This window comes from Pundamilia nyererei, unplaced genomic scaffold (assembly GCF_000239375.1).
Source record: "Pundamilia nyererei isolate P.nyererei 1_Seehausen unplaced genomic scaffold, PunNye1.0 scaffold00029, whole genome shotgun sequence".
Taxonomy (NCBI): domain Eukaryota; kingdom Metazoa; phylum Chordata; class Actinopteri; order Cichliformes; family Cichlidae; genus Pundamilia; species Pundamilia nyererei.
This window is the reverse complement of record NW_005187430.1, coordinates 4,783,426-4,792,466: the sequence shown is the minus strand read 5'-3', so window position 1 is coordinate 4,792,466 and position 9,041 is coordinate 4,783,426. Positions and strand designations below refer to the sequence as shown.

At 38.4% G+C, this 9,041-nt stretch overlaps 1 long non-coding RNA gene across 1 annotated transcript; it reads right to left on the bottom strand.

The window, feature by feature from the left end:
* Positions 1 to 5,793: 5,793 nt before the first annotated feature.
* On the bottom strand, positions 5,794 to 7,220 carry LOC102211093 (uncharacterized). Its single transcript, XR_311619.1, has 2 exons — positions 7,083 to 7,220; positions 5,794 to 6,380 (listed from the first exon to the last, which is right to left on the bottom strand). It is a non-coding gene; the product is annotated as an uncharacterized LOC102211093 (long non-coding RNA).
* Positions 7,221 to 9,041: the final 1,821 nt, after the last annotated feature.

Sequence of the window (9,041 nt, the reverse complement as noted above, 5' to 3'; positions counted from 1 at the left end):
TCCCAAAATGGTTTGTTCCAGCTCGCCTCTCCCCTACTCTGGCTCTGGCGCTCTTGCTGCCAGAGCGATGGTGGCTGAGACACAGCGGAGTGGAGGTGTAAGTGCCTGGCTTAAAACAGGACATATTAGCTGCATTTAACCTTCAGTTACTCTTTATATAGTTAGGTAGGAGTCAGACCATGTTTCTTTTTAGCTGATTCACCCAGGTAACCTGCAGTGTTGGAAACGTGTTTTTCACGATGTTTTCTACCCTACAATCCGTCCTGCTCTGTAGTAAAATCAGCAACATTTGACCGCCCTGTTGCTCCCATTGAAATGTATACAGCCTATTTAAAATCTAAAACTTAAAATTGTCCATAGCCTAAAGTTGTTACCACTGTCCTGTTTTAAATGGAATGAGAGAAGCTGGTTATTTTGTCATATGTGCCGACATTAAACCCAGGAGCCACATTCAGGTAAAAGTGTAAGAACAAATGATCCGTCAATAAAGGATAATGTTGGATCAGTGTTTCAATATTTATATCTTTTATTAGATGTACATGTGGTTTGGTTATTTGCCTTTTGGTTGAAAGTACACTGAGAGAGGATTTTTGTTATTTATTAGTGATCTTAATAGTATTTTTTTTTCATATTAATGTAATTTTTTCATCTAATTGAATACAATCTATTTGTGTATGATTGTCAGTCCAAAGAGGGAGAGAGGAAAGAGGGGAACGTGAGGAGAAAGGGCAAGGTCAGGAAGAACCAGGTAGGAAAACAGACAGGGAATAGTGACAGGCAAAACGAACTGTTAAACTGCTTGAGAGAGTTGACCACCAAAAAGTGATAGACAGATTTGCCAACTTCAAGGTGAGGCCACATAGGTTAAAATAAAAGAAATAAATCTGCAGAGCCATAGTAGTATCTGCAGTAAAGATATTTTCATACATTGTACCATAGGCAAAGTTGCCTCCATTTTTATCTTTTTTTTTAATCAATATTTTGTACATTTCAATGACTCTATTTTTGGAGTGTATTTTCATATATCTGTATTGTATTATACATACACATCAAAAGTGAATCTCTGTCCAAAAAATGCACTCAGTTTACTTCTTACTCACTATTAAAATGTACAAAACAATGATGTCATGTTTTGTGACGAGGACCCAGGCACAGAGAGACTTGATGAATTTAAGAATCTTATGATTTAATAAAGAAATTTGCAGACTTGCATAGAGATGGTAAAATTATGATGACTGATAACGGAGATGAAGACAACAGACGATGAGGACAGGGAGGAACAGGGGTTTAAATGCACCAAGGAGACAGTCAGAGGGAACTTGGGACAACTGGAGACATTTAAGGATGCAAGGACTGACAGAGACGGGGAAGAAGTCTCATTGTGACGAGTAAAGTTTATCTTGCCTGGCTGGGCAGTTCTCTGGGTGCTCAGCACCCCCAAAATCTCTGATCCTAGAATCACCCCTGCATCACAGCACGTCAGATAATGGGAAATAGAAAATAAATATAATCATTTCAATCTCATTTAAGTGCGGGGCTAAGACTAATTTAATAATTTCTTCAGTTTCTTCTGGCGAGACTTAACTTTGAGCAAACTGAGAACACGTGACTGTGTTGGTTAGTGTTGTTATCACATGGTATAGGATTTTGTACATTCACAGGAGAGTCACAAACAGGACCTCTTTCTTTGCACCTTATATATCACATTTATTATTATGATGATTAAACTTCAAAAATATGTGTAATCACAGTATAAGATCGGGAGAAAAACCTTTTGTAACCGAAAATGACGCATAGCTTATTTCCTCTTTCCTTCTGTAACATCAAAATTACACCATAAATTGCAAAACTGTATTCAAAGTAACGTAACTACGTAACATTAGTGATTTAGCCCTCCTAAAAGCTTGCCTGTATTTACACTGTATTGAATTTTATCGTGACATGCACTAAAATTAGCATTAGCATCATTAGACAGCAGTGTTTATATACTTGTTGCTGTGCCAAGTTTCTACATCCTTTAATGAGGCAGAACTGGACATGGGATAGTGGAGATCAATATTAAACTTTAAATTGTACTATAAACTGGAACTTCAAGTTTTCATTTCTGCTAATGTTTTACACTCTTAATGATACATTTGACCTGTCAGATTGTTTAGATGAGGTTCATGTATCCTAAAATGAAAATGTGAATAACAACACAAATAATGAAAACAACAGACTTAAAATAAGATCTTTAATCAGTTCATCTTCGCCAACTTCAGGAATAAATTAGGAAATAGGGTTAGGGTTATTAGAAAAATATACAAACAGGCACCCCTAAAGTTTGTATTGTGGGTATACTGCAGCGTAATCTCTTGCATCGTGTGAAAGCGATATTAAAAGGCATGCTGTATTTTGTTTTGTTTTGTTTTATAAAGCTCGCCACCACTAGAGGGCACGATGACACCATTAGTTGTTTTTAATCAGAAACCTTACCTGAGTCAAATGGTAAAGGCAAACCATTTTTGTGGTGTCATTGGAAAATACTGAATGGAGCTGTACTTTTGTTTCTAGTTTTATCCGTAAGATTAGAATGAAAATAATCGAATTAATTAAGTTAAATATTAAACCAAAGTTGACTTTTTTCAAAAAAACAATTTTTTAAACTATCATAAATTTTGGTTATTATACAGCAGTATTCCACATCCAGACACTAGAGGGTGTTTATAATGCTGCTGGGGGCTCAGAGGAAGAATAAATATAGCTTCATATGTGTACCTCTTCTGTTCTTTACCAAATGTCACTAATTATGCATAAAAATATATTTTAACCTTCTAAAGCACGACAGAAAGCTTTTTTTTAAAGTCTCGTGCCCATTACGTGTGAAGTTCAATAGTCCAATAAGATGTGGCAGTCACTATTATGAATGAGTTGAAAGGGTGGTATCTTATTCTTACACATGGTCACAGGACCGCATTGTGTGTGAAGAAGGTAAGAATGTTTGGCCTAGTGTTTGCATAGTGTTTTATTGCTAAAGCAGTGGTTCTAAAAAATTATCCACCACTCGGCATTGTCTACTAATATAGGAAATATCTAACCAATTTTTCTTTTTAAAGACTGGAGAATATAAGGAACAGTTTATTTCATTTTATTATTTACTTACTTATTTGGTTGTGAGAGGAGGAAGCACTTGCTTGCCTGTCTGTAAATATCGCACACCGCTGTTAAATGGTGGTTTAAGGTTGTATGGCTATGGTTTTCGTGTAGTATGTTATTTTCTGGTTAATATTTTTAGTGAGGGGACATTTTATAGGTCAATATCAAATTCAGAAATACAATATTGTAAGGTGGCTTGGTGAGTCACCAACAGACTGTATATAAAACACTGATTTAGCCACTGGGCCATCAATTGTTTTGTGGACTCACATTTTGAAGTCTCAATTTGCTGGGCTGCTGCCACGATTATTTCTTTCTTTATTAAGAGAGACGTGACCACATTTAGTATAATGAGTGGAAATCTAAGTTATCAACTAGCACTATCTATTTTTTAAGTAAACTGCATTTTTACACAATATGGGTGCATCACACAAGCACCACAACCACTACATAATTTCCTCGGGGATTAATAAAGTATTCTTATTCTGAATTATTGCTATGTAACATCCAAATAAAATACTAGAATTTTATTTAGCAAAAAAAAACTTCTTGGTTTTGGATTAGTGCAATTAACTGCATAGCAAATCATACCATTATCCCTCTGCTGGTTTCTTTTTCAGGTGAAGAGCTGGGCCGGCTGTGTGGTTGCTCAAACTGTGGGTGAAGCCCTTCTGTTCCTGGGATCTAGCTCTCATATCTGTTGCCACTTTTAAGGCCCAGCTTGAGGGGCTTTTCTCTGCCAGAATGCAGTTGTATTGTGGTGTGAAATGCCTTGTTTAAAAGATGGTTGGAAAACCTACTTCCACAAGGAAGACTTTCACTCATCAGGCTGGTCACTTCTCACAGCATGTAAAAGAAAAGTAATCACAGAGTCCACCCAGAACAGAGTATGTGTATTTTTTTAACATAATTACATTAACATTCCAGTTTTTAAAATGTGTTGCACAAAATTAAAAAAGTTTTGTGCAAAACCTATCTCATAGTGCTTCATGGGGCAAAAGGATAATGACCCAACTCCTGCTGCAAAAGCAACCCAAGAGTTTCTTGGTACAAAGAAATGGGATATTCTTCAATGACCAAGTCAGAAACATGACATCCAACCAGTAGAGCGGGCTTTTGGTGAAACTGAATGTATGTGTGCTATCTTATATGACGTGTTTCCCCTCTTTGTCCAAGATAAATTTCTCCCAAGCGAGACAATAACTGCTGATCTGATCCGATCTTTTCAGTTACTCAATCACCTATTGCATGATTTTAAATCCAATGTGGAGGTATAAATGGGAAAAATGACAAAAATCGAGTCAATGTCCAAGTACTTACAGCCCTACATGTATCAATTTCACTTACTTTTAACAGTAAATCCATGCTTCAGAGAGCAGCCATCACACTGATGATATCATCTGCACTGTTTCACTTCCTGCTTTTCTTTGTCAGCCTGATGGTAACTCTTTTCCAAACCTTACCAACAATTGGTATTCAACACACAGAGTTAAACAAAAGATGCTTAAAGATACGTTACAAATTAATAATGTTAACATCATATATAACAAGCCAAAGACCAAAACCTTGTTTTTGTTCCAGGCTGTAAACATGTTTAATTCTGCTCTAAAATTGGACATTTAAACATGGGGGTTTATGGGAAAAGACTCACATTTGGAGCCGGTTGTTGAAGGAACAGCAGTACTTTGAGTCCTGATGCGTTTTTGTCATTTTTCAGCCTCAAAGGTTTCCATTTGTTTCATCATTCAAGTTTTGAGTGCACATTGCTGCTCAGAAAGAGCCTGGGAACAGGAGAAGTGGCTCAACTCTGAAACTTGTCCTTCACCTTTCCCCCCTCTCCCTTCTTTCATGTACCCTCACCCACCTTTCCCACAAGTGACCAAACACTTTACCTGAACTCAGGTTTCTGCTTTTGTTCCAGATGGTAAGAAATGGGAGGATGAGAGACTTAAGGGGTCACACCTCGGTGGTGAATGTGGCCTCTTTGGGTTTCGGATTATCAAGCAGGAAGATGAGAAAATGTGAAGATCAAGGAAAAATGCTTATGCAGTTGAAGCTGCAGCACCTGAAGTAGGTCCTGATCTGAGTTTAGCAGAGAATGAGCTGGACAATGCGGCCTTTGTCTCGTGATCAAAGGGGGAAATCCCCACACAAATCGGGGGGGGGGGTCTCAGGTGAATTCCATCCAGCCACCGACCTTCACAGATAAGCAGGCGGCTCCTTTATGGCTAAGCCCCTGCAATAGGTGGAGGAAGGCCTTGGCAGCCCTTCATTTATTTACTTGCTCTTGGTCAGTTATTAAAATGCCACCAACGTCTTGCTTTGTAAGACTGTTGCCAGATTGTGGTGGATGAAGAAAACCACTTCTGAAATGTCAGTACTCCACACACTCCAGATGTAATTTGTGCTTTAACCAAACCGAAATAAACTCGCAGCTAAAGCCAGTTGAGAATTAGGCCACACCTCTTCAGCGTATTCTTTCCCCTTCATCCAAAACCAAGTAAGAGCCTTGGAGTTTGAAGCAGAGCTGCATCAGTTGTGGGCCCTTTATCTGATTCTCTTCATTCTCAGCCTCCCCAGCTTTATTCGGTTTTAATTTGATGGCTCTATAGTCTACACTGAAAACTTTAAGCAGGAAAGAGATGGTCAGTCATGTGGTCTCACATTTTAAAGCTTTATTTAATCTACATAAAAATAAACAGTTCAAGTCACACCCTGAAAGTACAGTGGTCACAATTTAGCTCATTTACAAATCACGTTCAGGCGAATGAAACCAGAATCAAAGACGGTCACTACACGAGTCTGAGGTGTTCTCCCACTGCACGCAGGAGTAAAAGGGCCGGTGTGGTGCCAAAGTAGTTTTCAGAGTCCTTGCAGAGCCAGTACAGACAATAGAAGGAGCAGAATGCTTGAAAGTGAGCGTCGCCTTTTAAGACAAGTTTCCCACCCAGCACTTGAAATGTAATTCCAAAACGCGTTTTTGGCTGTTTTTGAGGGGGTGGGTGGATTGAGAGATTAGTGTATTAAGACTAAGCCAGCACTGGATCCACAGTGTAACCTGTGCTGGCTTTTGTGTCCAGCGCGGTCAGTCCACTCAATCAGGACCGGTGGAGGAGAAGAGCGGTCAGAGCCAGCGGGGGGAGCAGCACCATGAAGGCGGCGGTAGCCCCACAACAAGCCCCCGTGGAGCTCGGGGTGGTGATGTTTGTGTTGTCCGGATTCGTGGCGTTATTCGCCAGGGCCACCTGAAACACATTTGTATTTAATTAAGATGATTCAGTCCGAGTGATTTCATTTTTAAACTAGGATTTAACGTGCGAGGGAGAAAGTTAATCAAAATTCAGTCATTTCGTTTCCATTTTGATTTGGAAAAAAAAAAAGTAAGATAAACGCTTTAAAGCCTCTGTTCAAGACCTAGCCCGAAACTTCTAGAAGTTTGCCATTGTATCCTTATTGCCGCCGTCTGTTCTGCAGGGGACAAACTGATTTTTATATTCATGACTTTTCCCCTAAAATTACGAGATCGTAGATGCACTCCAAGCATAACGTTTTAACCTCGATCCCTAATTGAACATTTAGCTCATCTGCGCCATTACAGCGTTTCATGCGTAAACAAATTCCGTTGGCCACAGTTGATTCCCAGCTTAACCTAAAAGGTTGGTGAAAGTATTTAGAAATGTTTAAATCACTTTTAAAGACACACTTTTTTTCAAAGGCTTTCTAGGAGTATTATCAGAGTCAGTTTGTAGTCAGTTTTTAGTCAGCTGTTGATCATTCTTAATCTTTCTACCTTGTTAATCTTATTCATTGTATATCTTATTGTTTATTCTACTCTATTATTGGAAAGCACTTTGGTCAACTTGTTGTTTTTAAAAGTGCTATATAAATAAAGTTGGATTGGATTGGATAGAAACAAAACAAAAAAAGGAGGCACGGATCAAACTGACCTGTGATGTGAGATGGAAAGCCAGCAGCAAAACTCCGACGACTGCGACGCACAGTTTCTTCATGATGGATGGGATTCTGTTCTTCTTGGTAGAGAAAACGTGAATGGAGCAGGAGACCAAGCCTTTGCTTTTTTTTATACCTCCCAGTGACGTCATCAACCACGCCAAAACACCTGCCTTTATGTATCTTTCTGCAACAAATGTTATTTACTTTTACTTAGCTACGAATTATGCATTTTGCGTTATAGTAAACCGGATAAGAAATAAAAACAAATGAATAGCAAAATTACTTAATGCATATTTAATAAATTAGAGATATAGCTGCCATACTAATACTGCACTATTCCCTGTTTTCTATGTGGTCTTTGATGCATTGATCGTGATTTTACAGTGTTCTCTCTTTGAGTGGAGAGCGTTAGATGAAATAGCTCAGTAAAGCTTTCTCAATAGAGTGATTAAAACAAGGCTGTCCAGGCTCCCCATTTCTATCTTTGCAGGTCAAATTAAATTCCGTTTGAAGATGAATGACAAGAACCAATTTTTTTTGTCTCACTTCCAGACTCTAATTTATCCCTCACACATTATTTAGAGGTTATACCATTTCATATGTGGGGATTACATTGTGTAAAGATGAAACATAAACACAAGATTATTATTTGAGCCAATTATTAACCAGATTATTAAAATGTTCAGTGTGTTCAGCACCCGTGGAGATTCAGAATGAGAAAGAAAAACTTGTGTGTACTGCAGTAAAAGGAAGTTTTTCCTTCTCATTCTGAATCTTTAAGTTATGTGTCATAATTGTATCACTTATTGAATTTAATCTGGTAGAACAAACCTCATGTGGCCCAAGAAATCACAGCCAGTTGGCACCAGCAGGTCGTGCAGAGCTCCAACATAAATGCTTTGTACTTCAGAGCTGTTTAAATCTCTTCTATGTGCTGTAGCTAAGGCACGCTTTAGAAAAGGCAACAGGCAACACTCTGTGTTTTGCACATTCAGTTCATTTGCCAGTCAAGCTGTTGATGATGCATTGAGTCCTGCCAGGTTATAGTCTCACTGTGAAACATAAGCAAAAAATGAAGCCAGTTTGATGAAAACAAGTTTCTAAGGCCCTGACAGTAACATCAGGGAGTAATACAGTATGCAGATTGTCACTGAGGCTGAATCGTAATTCTGACAAAAAGTAACTTTCCTGTTTCTGGAGTCATTATGGTCATGTATGTTTATTATAATTTATTTTGAAGAGATTCCCAGTTTCATAATTAGGCTACTTTAGGTTCTTTAGGTTTGTAGGTAAAGTTTTCCCAAATTCTACTTGAATTTTTGAATGAGCAAATCCGAGGACCGCATTCATGCATGAAAAACACTTCACTCATCATGTCACACAAGCGCACACAAGGTACATTGTAAGGGTCAGTTTCTGCTTGGTTCCTTTTAAAGGGGGACTTTTGTTGTGTTTCCTTGTTTTCTCTCATGTACATAAATATATAATACTGCAATAATCAAAGCTCCTGTGAGAGGAAACAGCACTAATATAGTCATCCCAGTCATCTAGCCTGATGTTCAAACCTTCTGTTTGCAAGGGGGAGTCAATCAATAGAAAGCTGGCGTAAAGGAAGTGTAGCTTTTGAAAGAGGAGTTAAAACGTCTTGGTTCAGCAGTGGATTTGCTGAGAGGCCACCCTCTAAAAAAGACATTTTATGTAACAGAAAACAGACTATTTTTTAATCATAGTACTAAACTCAACTGGAAAAGGTGAATACGACACACAAATTATAATTACATCTATCTATCTATAAACAGATAGATCTATCCGGAGCCTATTCCAGCTGTCATAGGACGAGAGACAGAGTACACTCCGGACGGGTCGCCAGTTTTTCACAATGACTAACTTCTAGTCGTCTGTTTCTCGCCCAGAGAAACAGACGACCATTGACATTTACACCTATAATCAAT